The sequence below is a fragment of the Chlorocebus sabaeus genome, chromosome 15 (genome assembly GCF_047675955.1).
Source record: "Chlorocebus sabaeus isolate Y175 chromosome 15, mChlSab1.0.hap1, whole genome shotgun sequence".
NCBI classification, from domain to species: domain Eukaryota; kingdom Metazoa; phylum Chordata; class Mammalia; order Primates; family Cercopithecidae; genus Chlorocebus; species Chlorocebus sabaeus.
In genome coordinates this window covers 75,441,372-75,446,775 of record NC_132918.1, presented here as the reverse complement: position 1 = coordinate 75,446,775, position 5,404 = coordinate 75,441,372, and the positions used below count along the sequence as shown (strand labels likewise).

The 5,404-nt window shown below is 42.1% G+C and overlaps 1 long non-coding RNA gene across 1 annotated transcript; it reads right to left on the bottom strand.

Annotated features, from left to right (window-relative positions):
- Positions 1-250: 250 nt before the first annotated feature.
- On the bottom strand, positions 251-4,181 carry LOC140713550 (uncharacterized). Its single transcript, XR_012095662.1, has 3 exons — positions 3,959-4,181; positions 3,376-3,489; positions 251-836 (listed from the first exon to the last, which is right to left on the bottom strand). It is a non-coding gene; the product is annotated as an uncharacterized lncRNA (long non-coding RNA).
- Between the last annotated feature and the right edge of the window lie 1,223 nt (positions 4,182-5,404).

Below are 5,404 nucleotides of genomic sequence, written 5' to 3'. Positions count from 1 at the left end.
GAGGTATCCACTCCTGTGGTCTGAGGGGCAATAGATTCCTATAATTGTCAGCCCCATTGAAGCACATGGGAAAACAAAGCAATTAAAATCCACTGTTGGGTTGAATTCCTTTATGTAACAAACAGCTATAACACCCACTATATGGTAGGCACTATTGTCCGTGCTTTGCAAATGTTAATTTATTTAATCCTGATACTATCATTCCTATTACTTTTATTTTCCTTTAGAGATGAAGAAACTGAGGCACAGAGCACTTAAAGAATGGCCAGGGCAGGACTGGACTGAATCAGAGTCTACGCACATGGCACAGCCTGCTTCACATTCACAAAGTCTGAGAATGTTACCCTCAGAGCTACTTTCTAGATCCTTATCCCATCTCTCTTCTCTTCTTCACAGAGTTTTATCTTTTTACTGTGTACTTATGCTTAGCATAGCAGTCTTTTTGACTGGCCCCCAGTCTTTCTCCCCCAACTGGCAGATGAATAATCTTTATCTGGTTGAGATGTCAAGTGGTGAGAAATATTGGCATTCCTTAAAAAAGCAATTTATCTTTTTTTCTCAAATGTATCACGTGCAGTTAGGTGGCACTGACTTGTGCCCCCACTGACCAAATTTCACAGAGATGGCCTGTCAGAGGCTGGAGAATCTTTTGAGGGATGGGTGTCTTCTCTATGGAAATATCCCAATTACTGTTTCTTGTGGGAAATGCAGCATCACCCCAGAGATCTGTAGCCATCAGGAAAAGTCGCCAAGCTGAAGGGACATCCATCTTCATTCTCAGTAGGGACACCACTATCTTCTCTAACTTGTTCATCTTGAGGAATAGAAAACTCTCACTAAATAAATGAAAAAGGATGGCAGAAAATAATCCACAGTGACTTATGCATCATTCTCCATCCATAAATAACTTTATATTTCACTTCTGGCAGCAGAGCCGAGCCAGGAGGTAATGAGCCATTGTGGAAAACCCATCTGTTGCTCATAAGGGGAAAGGCCAGATTTATGGAGGAAGAATCTGGAGTGTAAGTCCTATTATTGTTAATGGAAGTTGCACATCTAATTGGTCATGCTGAAAATATGCCCTATTATATTATTTTCGTGGCCAGATGGATGTGCTGAGCTGCAATGCTGAGAAGAAAAATGTACCTAAAGAATTCAAGAGTAGGAGTGGGCATCCCAGCCGGTAGGGAACTGACAGTTCTAATGAGGACAGATAGTACTTGTCCATGGACCTGATTTAAAGATGTTTTCCAAAGAACCCAAAGGGCCCAGTACAGGTATTTCTAAATGGAGTGCTGTAGTCCAGTCCCCTGGAGTGGATAGTGCTGAATCATTTCAACTAGCTCCCACCAGCCCCATCATTAGAAACACTTCTGCCTCTCATTCTTTTGTAACTGGCCCACTGGTACTTAATAATTGCTTTGAGACTGCCTTAGAATGGTGCTGGATATCAGCAATTGAAAGCCTTTTGTCCAGCCTTCTCTTTACCGCTGTCTTTTCTCCCAGCATCCTCTTTACCACCGTGGTAGGAAAAAAAACAGAAATCAAAGGCAAACTCATATACTAAAATGTTTCCAATCATGTTTGAATTAGAGTTGACAGAAGTGAAGGACTGTATCTTAAGACAATTTCTGTTACATTGTAGTTGCTTAAGAAATAGTGAAGGAAGGAGAATAAAATCAAGTAACACTGATTCACAGAATCTTAGAGATTCAACTCTCTGAGCAGTCTTACATATTTTTATTAGTTAGGATGTGTTAACTGCTATAACAATCCCTAATTCAAAGTAACTTAACAAAGGTTTAGTGCTCTCATGTTGTGGCCCAAAGTCACGGATGTGAAGGAGGGGCATGTGGTGGCGGGCGACACAATGCTCCCCATCTTGCAATCCTTCCAACTTCCTACCTGCTCTCCAAAGTCACACAGATGGAAAGAAGAGTGAGGAGGCCTGGCAGGGTGCGTTACTCTCGAGTCTTGGAGTGAGATGTGTCACTTCCACCATTATGCTGGTCAAAACTCAATTATCTGGCCCCAAATAAAGCAAAAGCTGGAAAATGTAGTTTTCCCACATGCCCAGAAGGAAAAGAGGTGCATTTGGTGAACACGTGGAATTGTCAGTGCTACTGAGACCCTTTAGTCAGCGCCTTCATTTTACAGATGGTCAAACAAGTGCTGAGACTGGATGACTTTCAGCAAGTCACATGATTGGTCATTGGCAGACTCAGAACAAGAACTCTGATTTCCTATTTCCTAATACCACTGTGCATGTGGGGGAGAGAGAGCGAGAGCAAGAGCGAGAGTGAGAGAGAGAGAAAGAGAATGGAAGAGACAGAGAAAGTAGAGAAATTAGGTAAGGGGAAGGTGTGAGGAAGGGGGAGGAGGAGGGGGAAGAAGGGGAGGGAAGAGAGGAAGGCAGATACTGGAGCACCCTATTAGGAGACCTGGAGAGGAGTCAGAACATCCAAACTCACGATCCTGACTCTGTGAGTCATCAGCCTGACTAATCACTTACACTCCTCATTTTTCCCTTCTATAAAGTAAGAAGTGTGAGTGACTATTGAGATCCTCTCAAACTCTAACAATCTTCTATTAAGAGACCTTGGGAAGAATAAATCAAAATCCAGTCACGCATCATTTAATGATGAGGATACTTTCTGAGAAATGCATCATCAGGCGATTTTGTAATTGTATGAACATTGTAGAGTGTACTTACACAGGCTTAGATGGTATAGCCCCTACACACCTGGGCTGTATCGTATAGCCTATTGATCCTGGGCTACAAACCTGTAGAGCATGTCATTGTACTAAGTACCATAGGCAATTATAACACAGTGATAAGTATTTGTGTATCTAAACATACAAAAGTTCCAGTAAAAATATGTGTACAAGATACAGTATAAAAGATTTAAAACGTTGCACCTGTATAGGGTATTTACCATGAATGGAGCTTGCAGGAACTGTGAGTCGCTCTGGGTGGGTCCGTGAGTGAGTGAATAGTGAGTGAATGTGAAGGTGCGGGACATTACTGTGCGCTACTGTAGACTTTATAAACATTGTACACTTAGACCACACTAAATGTATTTAAATTTATTTTCTTCAATAGGAAATTAACCTTAGCTTACTGTAACTTTTTCGCAAACTTTTAAATTTTTAAAACTTTTTTGACTCACAATAATGCTTAGCTTAAACACAAACATTGTATAGCTGTACAAAAATATTCTTTCCTTACATCCTTATTCTATAAGCTTTCCTCTATTTCTAAATTCTTAAATTTATTTTTATTTTTTCAACTTCTTTGTTAAAAACTAAGACACAAACACACACATTAGCCTAGGCTTCCACAGGGTGACGATCACCAATATCACTGTCTCCTACCTCCACATCTTCTTCCACTGGAAGGTCTTCAGGGGCAGTAACACCCATGGAGCTGTCATCTCCTATGATAACAATGCCTTCTTCTGCAATACTTCCTGGAGGATCCACCTGGAGCTGTTTTTCCATTAATTTTAAAAAACATACAAGTTAAAAAGAACACGTTATAAAATAATGATAAAAAGTACAGTACAGTAAATAAATAAACCAGTAACATTATCAAGTATTATGGACTGTATGTAATTGTATGTGCTATACTTTTATGTAACTGGCAATGCAGTAGGTTTGTTTATACTAGCTTCACCACAAACACATGAGTAATGCATTGCACTGCAATGTTGAGATGGCTGTGGCATCACTAGGTGATAGGAATTTTTAGCTCCACAATAAAATTATGGAACCACTATCATCTATGTGGTCTGTTGTTGATCAAAAGGTCAGTATGCAGTGCATGACTGTAATAAGAGAAGCTGTCAAAGTCAAGCAAGTGGATATGAGATGAGGGATGTGATAAGGTTAAAGAAAGACAGGTAGATTCAACCTTCTGGGCATCGTGGCTTGTGAGGATGGCAGAGAGGCTTCTCACCCAGTAGTGACTCAGAGACCATGGGCATCTTCCTGGAGTCCATTTTGTCCTTGTGTAGACTCTCTCTCCTCCTACTCCCCCAACCCAGGCCCATTGCTGTCTCATCAGAGATCCATGGTAAGAGCCCCACTGCCTGGCTGTCACAAGACTTGGGAGCAGCCTGGCCAACGGCAGGGCTGAGGCGGCCTGGCAGCATGTAGCTGGGCAACTGCCCCTTTTCCTACCTTCTCAGGAGCTTCACTCTCTCACTCAGCTTGAAGTGTGCAAGTTGCAGCAGCAAAGGGATTAAGGTGACCCTACAGGAGGCTTCATTAACTGCTCTGAGGCCAGTCAACCCTGAGAGACTGTCCTCATGCAGGGGTGATAACAGGCCACAACAAAGCAGCTGGCAGCAGACTCAAATCCCTTTTCAATTCTGCCCACTTTAGCGTGTTCAAAGGGGAAAGGAATCAATTTCTGAGATCAGCCTTTCCCTTAAACACAGCCAAGTGGCAGCCAAAGCATAAAAAGAAGTAATCCTTCAAGGAGTGGCACTTCAGGCTCATCAAACACTTTCATCTCAGGATTCTAAAATCTTTTTCAATCATTAATCATTTTCTCTAAGCCTTCTGTTCTCAGAATCATGCAGAAGCAATGTGGAAGCTCTGCAAGGAAGGATGGAAAGCACGAATCTAAAAGGCACCAGGGGAGCACAGCTACATTTCCATCTTCCACCTGGTTTCTGTAAATAACATGAACAGAAATAAAAAAGCGCTTGAAATAATGGCTATCATATTGAGACAGCATTGCTCAAACCTGGAGAGGGAGCAATTATAAGGTAGGAAATCTAGAGTTATGGTTTTCCCTCACCTGGACTCCACTGATGGTGTGGCTGGATCAATCCCTTAATATCTCTCAGGGTCTCTCTGTCTTCACCTTTGACTGGGTTAACATGGAAACATTTTCTAATCATTATGAGAGACCCAGAGACAATAACCTTAGACTGCAAACTCTCAAATGGGTTTATATTTGTGGAAGGTATGATTTTATAGCTACAACATTAGGCAATATAGAAAGAATTACACTTCCTTATTTTTTAACCAGCAGCCTAAACCAGACACCAGCTGTCATCTCAAAAGGCTGATGGAAAATTTGATATCAGCCATAGAGATGCTGCACTATCACAGTTTAGGAATTCTCAGGGACTTGGGTCACTGGTCCTCACCAATTCATGATGAGCTGTCCATTGGCAGAACTTGCTCAGCTCGAGGACTGCTGACTGCTGCTTTTGTTAATGGAAATGCCAGCTGATTTTGGAAGCCTCAGTTCCACAGGTTCTCTACTTCATGTCCACCAGGCACCTTCCCTCTGAGGTCTCATTGTTTCCCCAGTGCTGTCTTGCAGAGGAGGTGGTGTGTGCTCCCTGTCCACAGGATGGATGCCTTCTAACCCCTTCCTGGAAGAAGG